Genomic DNA, 15,221 nt, shown 5'->3' on the forward strand with positions numbered 1-15,221 from the left:
AAGAGTTTTGTTCTTCTGCAAAACTTTGCCTTTCATGATGTGGGAACTGAGTCTGGGCAAAAGAGTTCAACACTATACCAAGAACACTCACTGGACCACATATATATGGTAGATGGATGGGTGTTTGTCAAAATTAAAGACAGAAAATGAAGTTTCAAAAGGGGCAAGTATTGTCCCCCAAACCCACAGTGAGTCAATAAATTCTGATTGCCTGACCAAAATATCTTTCACTACAAGACACCTCCCACTTCAGACCATCCTAGGACCCTCATATGTAACTATCACATGCTTTCAAATTAGTAAGACTCCTCTCACCCTGTTCCTAGTATACAAATTAAGAGCTTCTGAGGTCACCATTGGAAAAGCCAAAGTTTAATAACATACTTTCTTTTTCTTCTGGGTACAAAAATTCTATAATAGATTGCCAGTGCCATAGAACTAACAATGAATAGTTTTGTTAAAGTTTTCTTGCCGTGGCTTTCTGGAAAGTCTCATTTTCTACTTTCTTTCCCTGTTGCTTTAAAATTGATTCTCAAGGCTGATGTGGTGGCTCAGTGGGTAAAGCACTTTCTGCCAAACCTGGCCACCTGAGTTTGGTATGTGGGATCCACATGGTAGAAAGAGAAAACCAACTCCAGCAAATTGTCTTCTGACCTACATGTGTCCACAGTGGCACACCTATGCACACACACACACACACACACACACACTAAATAAAAACGTAATTAAAAATTTTAATTGGGGCTGGAGAGATGGTTCAGTGTTTAAGAGCACTGGTTGCTCTTATAGAGGACAGAGGTTCAGTTCCCACCACTCCCATGGTGGCTAACAATGATCTGTAATTCCAGTTCCAGGGGATCCAGTGCCCTCTTCTGGCCTCCATGGGTATTGCATGCCTGTAGTGCACTTACATATATGCAAGCAAAACTCTCATACACATAAAATATAAAGTAATTTAAAATTTTTAATTGATTTTCACAAATACTAGAATTTTACACAAACTAAATTCACCATCAAAACTTAAGAGGGCAAGGCACAATGGCACAACCTATAACCCCAGTACTCAGGAGGCAGAGGCAGGTAGATCTTTGTGAGAGCAAGACCGACATGATCTATGTAGCAAGTTCCAGGCCAGCTGGGGCTATAGGAAGACCCTGTCTCGAAAAACAAAAAAAGTTAGGAGGAAGAATCCAAACAACAAAAACAAATTTTTCCTTTTTAATAAAAGATTATTAGTGTGCAGTGTGTGTGTGTGTGTGTGTGTGTGTGTGTGTGTGTGTTGACACACATACCACAGTGTATTTTTAGAGGTCAGGGGATAACTTCGTGGAGTTGGTTCTCTCCTTTAACCTTAACGTGTGTTCCAGGCATTGAACTCACGTTGCCAGACTTGTGCAGCAAGTACCTTTACCTGTTGAGTCATCGCACTAGCCCTCAAAACAAATTTTGTGTGAAAATGTCATAATGAAACCTAAACTGTATATGTTAATGAAAAAATTTAAAACCAAGCTTTAAAAAGAGAAGAATCTGTGGATTAATGGGTAGAAAATTCTGTGTCATGGGGAATTGCAGACATATGTACTTCTACAGTGTTTTAACCAAAGTTTTTCAACCTAAATATATATTTATAAAACGTAATTTTTGAAGAAGTGATTCTTCATAGAGGCCTCAAGCTTTCAAGAATAGACACCACTGGTGTTCTCTCTCCTCTGAATCCTAAAGCTCCCTCTAGTGACCATGAATAAACACCAACTACAGGTCTAGATACTAAACATACTCTAGAGCCTTCTGCTTAAGTAACACCTTACTTCTATCGCAATTTCCACAAATGTCTGTTCACTTAACACAAATCTTATGAGCTGTCATTTTCCCCCTAGCCAAAATACAAGGAAACTGAGGCTGAAATGGGGACTAGTCTTGCACAGCCATGTGGCTGGTAACCAGGAAATTAGGGCTAGAAGTCGGGTTTGGCTTCCCTCAGGCTGCACTGCTTCACAACCTGTCACAAGCCCATAAAGTCATCCATGGATATTCTCATAGACAGCACTGTCGTTTCTGCCTCAATCGGAGCACTTTCAAGAGATTTATAGAAGTGCTTCTTGACTTTAAAGATGGGAATTATGGACCCATCTTTACCAATGTTTCCATGCAATGGAATTTCGTGGGGCACACTGAAGGGTATCTAATGGCCCTCCAGAACTCCAAGAACCCCAAGTTAAGTAAGATTCCTTCAGTGTCGGAATGCCATCTTGAGATACCAAGAACTTAAGGAAAACGAACTTTGAAGTTCTTTATTCTTTCTCTTTCTCCTGTTTTTTTCAGGTCTGTTTAGTTTTCTCTTCAGCCCATTGTTCAGACTACTTAAAAGGATTAAACAAATTAGCATATATTTGCTAACATTTAAGAAAAAGCAAGTGGATGTTGCCATCACAGCATCCTAGCATTCCCACAGGCATGTCCAGGATTAGCATCAGTCTGAGCTATTTCTAGGAAAGTAGCAATTTGGAAGCATTTTTTTCAAATATAAGAGCATATTGCCGTCTAACTGGCTGGTTCAGTGAAAAAAAAAAAAAAGAGGAGCAACACAGTGTGTATAAAAAGGCTCTGTTCTGTGAGCAAAAGTAAATGCTGCCCCTGAGTTCTTAACTCTTTTCATCCCCGTATTTCCAACAGCTTTGGAAAAGCCAGAATGACTTACCAATTCATTGGAGTGTCTTCCCCCAAACACTCCCACACCCTTCTTTAAATTTTTTGTTTGGGGACAGAGTTTTGTCTTGTAACCCAGACTGACATCCAACTGGTGGTCCTCCTACATCTGCTTCCTGAGTACTGGGATGATGGGCATGTGTCTGCCAGCTACGCCCTAAATATTCACATAAGGTCCATGAGGGAATGGACAAGGTACCCACTGTTCGACAACATTCCTAATACCCAACATGGTCCCTTGGCAGTAGCGCACACAAATATTTAATGAGTGAATGTGTGAATGCCTTTATTGAGTCAACTTCTCTGGGAACCTGCTCATCTTCCCCACAATAAATCAGTGGTCTCTTGACTATCTAAGACGTTCCCCTAGAATCCTCCACACAGGTAACCACAGGATCTAGATAGTTGGCCATCCTGAATAAAGGTTCTGTTCTTGGGCCAGAGAGGTGGCTCAGTGGGCAAAGGTCCTAGCTGTGCAATCCTGATGACGTGAGTTCAACCACCAGAGCCCATGCAGAAAGCTGGGTGTGGTAGCATACATCTGTAATCCCAGCACTCCTGCTGTAAGATGGAAGGTAAAGACAGAAGAACTGCCCAGACCTAGAAGGTCAGCTAGTCTGTGGTACGCAGTGCAGCCACAGAAACTGCAGAAGCCCTGCCTCAGCAAGGTGGAAGGCAAAGCTCCCATATTCGTCCTCTGACCTCCACACAAATGCTGTGTCATGTCCACACATGCATGCGCACACACACGAAATGTTTTTAAAGTTCTGTTCTCTATCCTGTGCCCCACTCCTATTGTCTAAGTTGTGTGACAAATGCACCCAAGCAACAATACCAGCTTTCTGCTTTAAGCCTCTCTACACACAAGTGAATTCACACCTTCATCTACTCCTCTCCTTTCCTCTAATTGCTCTGGTCTCAGGAGAGACCCCAGAAATGTCCATTTACTTGTGCTCTGGAGCCTCTGTCAGGGCACTGCCTTAATAATTCTGCTCTACCAATGAACTTCCCTCTTGCTTACATTTATCTTAATTATTATTTCTGGTTTTGGGGGGTTTGTGTCCTTTTTTTTTGAGACAGGGTCTCCCTGTAGCCCCAGCTGGCATAGAACTTACTACATTGACCAGGCTAGGCTTGATCTCATAGAGATCTGCCTGCCTCTGCCTCCCAAGTGCTAGGATTAAAGGCATGCACAACTATGCTTGGTTTATCCTAATTATTTTGAATTGGGAATGTATTGTGTATGGAAAATATGTAAACACCCATTCAAATTAAATCATAAGCCAGGCATAGTGGTCCACACCTGTAATCCCAGCACTTGAGAGTTATATGTAGAAAACCAGAAGCTCAAGGTCATCTTCAGCTACCTAGTGAGTTCAAGGCCAGCCTCAGCCACCTGAGACCGTCTCACAAAAAACCCAAAGCAAACAAGCCAACCAAGCAACAACTACTACTCCTGATGATGATGATGATGATGATGATGATAATGCAAGCACATGTATTCCTATCATCCCAGTTAGTGAAACACTCTTCCTTCCTTCAAATGTGTTTTATGGCTTCCCTGTTATCTGTGTCTCCTTCCCACGCCATGATGAACTCTGGCTTTTATGCTTTTAATGCTCATGTACGTAGACTTAAGTAACCTAACATTTATCATTTTTAGTGTTAAACTGTGTGTAAACATAACCCTAGTGATTATATTTGGGGGGTGGTACTTGCCTCTTTGTCTCAATAGTATGCTTTGAAGGTTTAGCCTATTTGGGTGTGTATAATAATAGTTTCTTTATTTTCAATTATGTTAAGCATATCATGACTAATCCACAATGTTCCTTCATTTTTATTTTTTTAGAAAATTCCATTACATGACTAACCCACAGTCTATTTGTCATGTTACTGTTGTTGGATATTTGAACTATTTTCAGCCTTTTGTTATTAATTAAAAACAATACTATCACAGACATTCTTTCAATTGTGTTCTGGTACATTTGAGGCTTTCTCTGGGGAGGCAGCTATCAAAAAATTTTAATCATAACTAACATGAGGAAATATTTTACAATGAAGATTAATAGAACAACACAGAACCATATTATCAGTATACTGGTGACAAAAATCAATAAAATAATGCATGAACTAACTTATTTTAGTAATGCATTAAAATAGCTTCTCTATATATTCTGATTTATTTATTTTGGTTTTTTGAAATGGAGTCTCATGTAGCCAAAGCTGGCTTCAAAATCCTGATCCTCCATGTCTCTGCCACCCCAGTACTGGAATTACGGGCATGTGTCATCATTCCTGGCAGGTTTTATTTAATTCTATCATATCCTGTTCTAGTTTTTTTTGTTGTTGTTTTTTTTTTTTTTTTTTTTTTTTTTTTTTTTTTTTGTGTGTGTGTGTGTGATGTGGTTATTTTCTTACTATTTCCCCTGTAAACCAGGCTGGCCTGGAACTCACAAAGATCCGCCTGCCTCTGCCTCCCAAGTGCTGGGATTTAAGGCGTGAGCCACCATGCCCAGCCATTTTTTTTTTTTTTTTTTTAAAGTTGTTTTGTTTTAGAGTAGCAAATAGCCTCATAAGTTTAACTGGTCAAGACTATAAAATCTCTAGTGTGTTGAAAGACCCACCTTTCCAATCTCACTAGTCAATCACCTGGTGATAGAACCACCCCCAGGAAGGCAGGTTCACCTTAAGTCATGCTAAACAGATGGGCGGAATACCTGGTGTGTTAATGAGATAGAGAATTTTTCCTGCTTGGAATTCTGCCTCCTAGCACAGAGGTCTCAAAGTGTAATCTTTTCTTCTCCATATCCCTTTTCTAAACATCTTTCTTTAAGGCTTTGGGCTACCCCTAGCATCTTGCATTTGTTTACCTTTTCTCTAAAGCTTCCTTCTCCCAGCCATGTGGCTGCCAGTCAGCCACGTGTCTGACCTCCATGCAGACTCTAAACCTGCATGGCTTCAAGGTTTTCTTACCTTCTTCCCACGATTCTCCTCCTCAAGGCAGCTGCCAAGATTATCAGCTCACCAGCCCTGAGAATTTTTCTTTTTAAAATTCTAATAAAATTGTAAAAGCTTCCATCTGGGTCCATTCTTAAATTCTTTTATGAATGAAACTAAGAACCCTCTAGGGGATGCTCTTTCTCCCTGCTTCAGTTTCATCCACTAATCAACCTGACTGCAATAAAAAAATAAAAAAATAAATTAAAACTACTTTTGGGTTGCATGCAGTGGCACTCAGGAGGCTAAGGCAGGAGAATGCAAAGTTGTAGGCCTACCTGACTATATAGTGAGACTTTCTCAGGGAAACAAACAAAAAAGCTGAGTGTGGTGGCTCACTCTGTAATCCCTGTAGTTGAGAGGCTGAGGCAGAAGAATCGCTATGAATTCAAGGCCAGCCTTGGCTACTTGGTGAGTTTTATGCCATCCTGGAATACAGAGTGAGAACCTGTCTAAAGGAAATGACTTCTGAGTAAGATGGCAGATTAGAGCACCAAGAGCTGCACACACTGGTGAGAAACAGGACCAACGTCCAGCTGTGCAGGCTGGGACTGAAGATCCTGAAGCAGAGATTCAGCCCCACTGTGTGAGACCCTACCTGAGGTCAGTGGGAACTCCCAGACAAGGGTGTACACCCTCCTCTCTCTCTCCAGTACCACCAACTCAATAAAGAGATACAGATACTAAAAACGAAAAAGAAAAAAAAAAAAAAAAAAAAAAGAAAAAAATTTAGGAATGAAAAAGCTCATTAAGCTAAATTAAAAAAAAAAAAAAAACTTGTAGAAAGCCTCATCAATAAAACAAGTCAAGTCAAAGAGAATATAGGAATGGAAGACAAATTGATAATTCAGAGCACCCAGACATTAACAAGTATAGAGTAACAAGACAGTATGAACAGTACATATAAGACCTATGAGACAGCATTGAAAGAATATATTTCTGAACCACTGAGACAGAAGAAGAACTACAGGCTAAAGGCACAGTTAATATAGTCAATAAAATCCTAACAGAAAAATTTCCAAATCTAGGGAAAAAGACGACTCCCCAGATTCAGGAGGTATTTAAGATGCCAAATGGACAAGCCTAGAACAGAACCTCCAATGCTGAATCGTAGTTAAAACACTAAACACTGAGGACAAAAAAGAAATATCAAAATCTGCAAGAGAGAAGCAAAAACCCACATATAATTGCAAACCCATCAGAAGTATAGCACATTTCTCAACAGAAGTTCTAAAAGTTAGGGGAATACAGAATGATGTATTCCAAGCTCTGAAAGACATAATTGCCAGTGCAGATTACCATATCCAGTAAAGCCAGACTTTAAAATTGAAGAAGAAAGAAAAAATTTCCATGATAAACACAAACCAAAGGAATTCACAAGCATTAAGCCAGCACTACAGATGATACTTAAAAGGAATCCATCACACTGAAGAGAAAGATAAACACACTCACAGGCTTCAGGAAAGAACCACCATGCCAGAACAGTAGGTAAGCAAATAAAGTATAGACTTCAGTTTTCCCAAGCACCATTTGTTGAAGAGGTTGTTCATCAAATTGCAAAATCAACAAAATGACAAGAATTAATATATATACAAATCAGTAAATGTAATACATCACATAGACTCAAGAAAAGAAATCACATGATCATTTCAATAGATACAAAAAAGCTTTTGACAAAATCCAGCATCCTTTCCTAATAAAAGCCCTGAAGGAAGTAGGAACAGAAAAAGCACATCTGGATATAATAAAGGTTATCTACAAAAAACCTGTAATTACCATTACAGTAAATGAGGAAAAACTCATTTCCACTAAAATTAAGAAGACACAAATTTTCACCTTCCCCACTGTTATTAAATATAGCGCTTGAAATCTTAGCTAGAGCAATTAGACTAGAGAGAGAAATAAAAGGAATATCACTAAAAAAATGAAAAATCAAATTATCCCCAACAATGTAATCAAATAGAAAAAAGACTGTAATGGCTCTACCAGAAAACAAAGCTGATCAGCACTCTTAGGAAAGTAACAAGATACAAAATGCACATGCAAAAGTAAATTTCTTTCCTATACACCAAAAATGGAACATGCTGAGAAAAATCACTTAAAAAATTTCATTCTCAAGAACTTAAAAATATCTGTGAATAAGCTGATCAAGGAAGATCCTCAAGAATGAAAAAACTCAAAACACCGAAGAAATAATTTACTGAAGACACTAAAAGAAGGAAGAACCTCCCAAGCTCATGAATTGGTAGAATTAATCTAATGAAAACGGCTGTGTGATCAAAAGGAATCTACAGATTCAATGTAATCTTCACAAAAATTCCAATGATGTTCTTCAAAAACTAGAAAAAAAATAATACTAAAATTCATATGGCACCACAAAACATCCCAGAGGAACAAAAAGAATGGAGGTATCACCATACCTGAATTCAAATTCTACTACAGATAAATAGTAGCAAAAACATGGTACTGGCATAAAGCAGACACGCTGATCAATGGAATATGATGGTGATCCAGAATCACAGTCACAGAACTACAGCCACTTGATTTTTGACAAAGATGCTAAAAATATAAATTAGAGAAGGGACAACCTCTTTCAACAAATGGTGCTGAAAAAAATAAATCTAAATGTAAAAGAATGAAACTATAACATATCTCCCACCCTATAAAAAATCAACTTCAAATGGTTCAAGAACCTCAACAAAGTCCTGAGCCTGAAGCTGCTAGAGAAAAAAAGTCAGAAGCATGCCTCAAGACGCAGGCATAGGTAAAGACCTTCTGAACAGGTCTAAGATTAGTAATTGACAAAAGAAATCTCATGAAATAAAAATAAAAAGCTTCTGTATAGCAAGGAAACTGTCAATTGAGTGAAGAGGCAGCCTACAGACTAGGAGAAATCTTTTTCCAGCTTTACTCTGACCAAGGATTAGTATCTAGAATATACAAAGAACTCAAAAACTAAACATCAAGAAAACAAACAACTCAAGTAAAAAATGTGCTTTGAAACTGAACAGAGTTCTCAAAATAAGAAATATAAATGGATAATAAACATTTTTAAAACTGTTCAACATCAGTAGCCAAAAGTGAAATGCAAATTAAAACTACTTTGAGATTCATTTCCACCCTAGTCAGAAGGAAACAAATGACAACAATGCTGATGAAGATGTGGCAGAAGGAGAGCCTTTACACACCCCTGGTGGGAATGTAAATTGGTGCAGTCCCTGTGGAACACAGTGTGGAATTTTCTAAGAAAGCTCAAAATCAACCCAGTTATATCACTGGTGGTAATACATGGACTCCATATCCAACCATAGATGCCTGCACATAAACGTTCATTGCTGCTCTATTTACAACAGCAGGAAATGGAATCAGCCCAGGTGTCCATCGACTGACAAATGAAAAATGACAATATGGAACATTTATATAATGGAATTTTATTTAGCTGTGTAGGGATATGAAATTGTAAGGAAAAATTAAGGGCTGGAGATACTTCTCGGTGGTTGCAAGCACTGGCTGCTCTTGCAGAGGAGCTTGGCTCGGTTACTTCCTACTGCTGTGCCTGCTCATGCAGGCAGCACTACTTGTTCTCCATGGGTTATTTTTAAAAAAGAAAAGGAAGAGGACATCAATGTGGGAGAAAGTACATGTTGGGAGGGTCCCAGGGAAGTGAGGAGGGGAGAGTTGGGAGTGGATATGATCCCAATGCATTGTATCTATGTATGATATTGTCAAATAAAAATTATTTTTAAAAGCTGAAATATTTATGATCAATAAACACACAAAAATATTCTACATTCTTAGCTATCAGGTAAATGGAAATCAAAACTCATCAGGTTCCATTTCACCCCAGCCATCGTCATGAAGATGAGTGACAATAAATGCTGAGGATGTGAGGAAAGGGGAGACTTCATTCACCAAGGGTGGGAATGTACACTGGAGCAGCCACCATGGAAACCAGTACGGAGTTACCTCAGGAAACTAAAAATAGAACCACTTACACAGACTCTACGTCAGCATGTCACAGAGACACTTGCTTATTGCAGCTGTAGTCACAATAGCCAAGTTATGGAACCAGCACAGGTGTCTGACAAGAGGTGAACAGATAAAATGTGTTTCAGGGCCGGAGAGATGGCTCAGTGGTTAAAAGCACTGCCTGCTCTTGCAGAGGACCCAGGTTTGATTCCTGCACTCACATGTTGGCCAACAACTGTCCTTAACTCCAGTTGCAGGGAATCTGATGCCCTTTTCTGACCTCTGGGGACATTGCACAACACAGGTGCACTTACATACATACAGACAATACATTCATAAAGTAAAAATAATAAATAGCATATTATAAAAAGATAATGTGTTTCATATATGCAGTACAATTTGTGTGTGCTCGTGTTTGTGTGTGTGCAGGTGCATGTATGTAGGAGGAATGCCTGTGTGGAGACCAGAGGACAAACTTGGGTGGTGTTCCTCAGGAGCTATTCTAGTTACTTTCACTGTGATAAAAACACTGACCAAAACCAACTTGGGGAGAAAAAGGTTTATTTCATCTTACCTCTCCCAGGTCACAGTTCACCACTGAGGGAGCCAAAGGTAGAAACTCAAGCCAGGAACCTGGAGGCAGGAGCTGAAGCACAGGCCATGGAGGAACACTGCTTCCTGGCTTGCTTCACTGGCCCCGTGCTCAGCCCACTTTTTTTTTTTTTTTTTTTGGTACTTTTGAGACAAGGTCTCCCTGTAGCCCCAGCTGGCCTGGAACTCACTATGTAGATAAGGCTAGCCTTGAGCTCACAAGGATCCACCTGCCTCTGCCTCCTAAGTGCTGGGATTAAAGGCATGCGCCACCATGCCTGGCCTTCAGCCTGCTTTCTTAGACAACATAGGACCACCTGCCCAGGGGTGGCACAACCCACAGTCGGCTGGGCCCTCACATATCACTCAACAGTCAAGAAAATATGCCACAGGCCAATCCAACAGTGAAAATTCCTCAGTTGAGGTTCCCTCTAACTAGGTGTGTCAAGTTGACAACTAAAGTTATCTAGCACAAGTGCCATGTACTTTTGACACATGACTTCTCACTGTCCTGAAACTTGAAAATGAGGGTAGAGATCTGCCTTTCACCACCTCTGTCTGCCCCCCTAACCCAGTGCTGGCTGAAAGCATATACTACCACATTTGGCTGTTTCAAAAAGATTTTTTAACTTTCATTTTGTGTACATGAGTTCTTGCCTACATGTATGGATGTGCACCACATGTGTACATGGTACCTACAGTGGCCAGGAGGAGTCAGATCCCCTGGAACTAGAGTTACAGATGGATGTGAGCCAGCCAGCATGTGGGTGCTGGAAATTACACCCAGATCTTCTGCAAGAGCAGCAAGTGTTATTAACCACTGAACCATCTCTCCAGCCCATACCTGACATTTTAAAATTTTATTTATTACTTTTATTTTATGTGTGTATTAGTCAGGGTTCTCCAAAGAAACAGAACCGGTAGAATGAATATATATGTATAGAGATTTATCAGCTTAGCTCACAGGATAGAGTCTGAGTAGTCCAACAATGGCTGCACCACACTGGAGAGGCTGAGAATCCATAGCCGCTCAGTCCATGAGGCTGGTTGTCTCAGTAGTCCCAATCTGGCACCAAGGTTCTGATGAATTCCAAAAGATCTGTTAGTCTTCAGTCTACAGCAGCAAGATGAACTCACCAGCTAGAGGGAAGGCAAGCAGCAAGAAGCCTGGCGTTCTCCTCTGCCTTGGCCTTTTATACCAGCTGCCATCAGAAGGTAACACCCACATTTAGGGTGTGTCTTCCAGGTTCAGATGATCCAATCAAGAAGATCTCTTTCATTTCAGTTAATCCCAGATCCAGTCAAGTTGACACCCACGATTAGCCATCACAATATGTATGTGTATATTGCCTGTATGTAGGTAAGTGCACCCGTATCATGCAATGATGTAGATTCTGAGGGCTGAATTCATGCCTTAGTTCTTACAAGGTGAGCACTGTACCAATTGAGCTATTGTCCCAACCCCTCTATAATGGAATTTTGTTCAGACATACTGAATAAAATTATATCGTTTGTTGTTATAAAACTGGAGGACAGCTTAATAAGTGAAATAAACCAAGGCCAGAAAGATAATTTTTTCTCACATTTGTAGATAATAGAGTGTATATCGATATATAAAACCATATTTATGGGACTGGAGAGATGGTTCAGCAGTAAAGAGCACTGGCTGCTCTTGTAGAGGACCTGGGTTCAATTCCCAGCACTCACCTGGTGGCAAACAACCATCCCGCTCTCCAGTTCCAGGGGATCTGACACCCTCCTCTGACCTCCATGGGCATTGCATGACATGTGTGCACTTACATTCATGCAAGCCAAACGCTCAGGCACATAAAATTAAAACATAAAAAATAAAATATTTTTAAGAACCATATTTACATGAAAGCAGAAGGGATACTGGAGGGAGAGAAAGGAGACTAGCAGAGGAGGGAAGTTGGAGGGACAAGGAAGCAGAGAAATAGAGGGGGAATGTGGTCAAAGTACATGATACATTTGAAAGAAATTATCATTATGAAACCCATCACAAATATACACCAATAACAATGAAATATGAATAAACTGAGGTGGTTTCCTGCTTCTGTGACTGCACACATTGCTTGCTTTCAGTGAGATACTGTTTCCTTTTTGCTCACACATTTTTAAAAATTTTATTTATTTATTTATTTATTTATTTATTTTTATGTGTATGAGTGTATTGCCTGCATGTATGTGAGTGCACCCGTGTCATGCAATGCTGCAGAGGTCAGAGGAGGCCTTTGGATTCCCAGGGAACAGGAGTTAAGGATGGTTCATAGCCACCACGTGGGTGCTGGGAATTGAATCCGGGTCCTCTGCAAGAGCAGTCAGTGCTCTTAACCACTGAGCCATCTTTCCAGCCCCAGCTCATACATTTAACTCTTTTTGTTCTTTAAATTCCAACTCATGTATTAGCTCATCCAGCCAATTTGCCTTGATATCTGTCATTTCTCCATTTCCACCTAAAAGCCATGTACTGAATCAAGGAAAATGTATTTTGAGAAAATTAATAAGTGAAACATAATAACTCAAATAATTTTTTAGAAAGAATATTTTCCTGAAAAACTGACCCCTTAGGGGCTGGAGAGATGGCTCAGCTGTGAAGAACAATGGCTGCTCTTGCACTCACATGGCAGCTAACAACCATCTGTAACTCCAGTTCCAGGGGATCCAATGCCCTCTTCTGGCCTCTGTGGGCACTGCAGGTGTGTGGTATACTTACATATATGCAGGCAAAGCACTCATACACATAAAATAAAAATAAATAAAATTTTAAATTGGAAAAAAAAAAAAACCCTGAGCAATTAGGAAATTGTGTTTAAGCAACTCTGATGGAAAACCTTTCCAGTAAAATGAACAGCCTTTCCAACAGTAGCAAGGAGAAATGGAGTAAGTGAGCTATGTATGTAAATGGTCTGGCAACATGCTTGGAACAAAGCAAATCTCTCACCAATTATCGCTATCACGAATAATCACTATTGTTAATGTGTAATTGTGTCAAAAATAATTATGCAAGTTACAGAACTCTTTATGTGATGGGAAGAACAAATCCTGAGACAGTTTTAAGATAAGGCAGTGGTAGGAGTTCATTTCACAATGTCAAAAATAGGGGTTTTCCTTCCTGAAAGTGAGCTCACCACACACCTTCCCTATACCACAAATGCTGCCTGAGATTTGAAGAGAGCGGTTCATGTGGCTATAGAAATTAGGGTCACAAAGCTAAGTGGTTTCCCTTTTTTACCTGGATGAAAAACCAAAACTCAAAATCTACTTAAAAAACTCAAGCTAGATTTCCACTAAGTTAAGCTTTGGTGTTTTCATACACTTTGCATGAATATATGCATAACAAAGGCAATGTCTTAGCAGGACATGGGAGGACTGCACAAAGGAATTCGAACAACTATGTACATGTTCCTTTGGTATGAGAGATTAAAGGAATGATCACAGCTTTGCATACACCTCATGTTGATACAGTGATTATGCTTTACAATTGGTTCTGGCTTCTTCATTAATGCCCACAATTCCTTTTTAGAAGGTGATAAAGCTTTTGGCTCCACATACTGTTTCCCAAATATTCCTTGGCCTTTTTGAGTGGAATCATGAGTTTTAAAGGTCTCTCTTTCTTTCTCTCTCTCTCCCTCCCCCCTCTTTCTCTCTCTCTCTCTCTCTCTCTCTCTCTCTCTCTCTCTCTATGTTTGTTATTGAAGCCATAGATAAGGCCATAATTAAAGACAGGAAAAGAGACTATGGATATTAGAAAACTGGTTATATTTCAAAGCAAACTCACAGGTCTGGAGAGATGGTTCAGCAGTTAACAGCTCTAGCTGCTCTTGCAGAGGACCCAGGTTTGCATCCCAGCACCCACATGGCAGCTAACAACCATCCATTGTATCTCCAGTTCCAGGGAATCTGATGCCCTCTTCTGAGTGCCATGGGCATTGCATGACATGGGTGTACTTACATACATGCAGGCAATACACTCATACACATAAAACAAACACAATAAATTAAAAAATTTAAAAAGCAAACTCACATGACAACCATTCACAGGCAGAAAAAAATGGATAGCAAAATATGCAAAGGGAAACCAGTCCCCAAATAATTTCAGATTTTTATTGGTTAGATTAATTTAAGTGACTAGACCCAAACATGTGGACACACATGTAGTCATGACTATTATTTACTGTATTTTACTGAAATACGTTCATTTGACTTGCCCCATTTATTAAAAGAGAGTAGTGGTGACTGTCTAAATATATCACTGCAACAGAGTTGAAATCAGATTTATATAAAGGTACTTTGTTTCAGATTTTATTTTGATGCATAGATTTAGATCACCTATACACCTGGTACTTTTTCATACTTTTATCATTTTCAAAATTATATCCTTATTAGAAAAGGTATTAGGAGAAGAGGAAAAGTTATGAAGGGATTACTTTTACTCTGACACGGTGCAAGCATTTTTCTTTCTCTGGCTGCCAGTGGAAGCTGGGTGCTGTGCTAGGTATATCAAAAGCCAGTTCTGTTATTAACTAGCAAGATAACTTTTCTATGCTGATGTTCTCTTGTTGGTAAAAATAGTGATGATAAAAATTGCCTGTGTCATAGGGTCATTGTAAAAAGTAACAGCAGTAAGTGCTAGCAATAAATGTCTAGTATTACTATTAATTACTGCTATTTACATTGACCATTCTTTGATGCAGAACTAATGATCCTATTTTACAGGTAAGAATATTTACCTTCCAATGTCAAGAAACGTACTGTTAAAGCAAATAAGGGTTAGAGTTAGAACCATATCCATGTCTGCATGCCTCTGAAATCCATGCTGTCTACTATTACACTGTACTTTCGATCTGATAAATTTCATTCTTACTTTGGACATAACTATGCTCATCTCTGTGTCTCTGTTTTCTCATCTGTGAAATGGGAACAGTGTTAGTGTCTAC

Source organism: Nannospalax galili, unplaced genomic scaffold, assembly GCF_000622305.1.
Source record: "Nannospalax galili isolate Female #2095 unplaced genomic scaffold, S.galili_v1.0 scaffold481, whole genome shotgun sequence".
In the NCBI taxonomy this organism is placed as follows: domain Eukaryota; kingdom Metazoa; phylum Chordata; class Mammalia; order Rodentia; family Spalacidae; genus Nannospalax; species Nannospalax galili.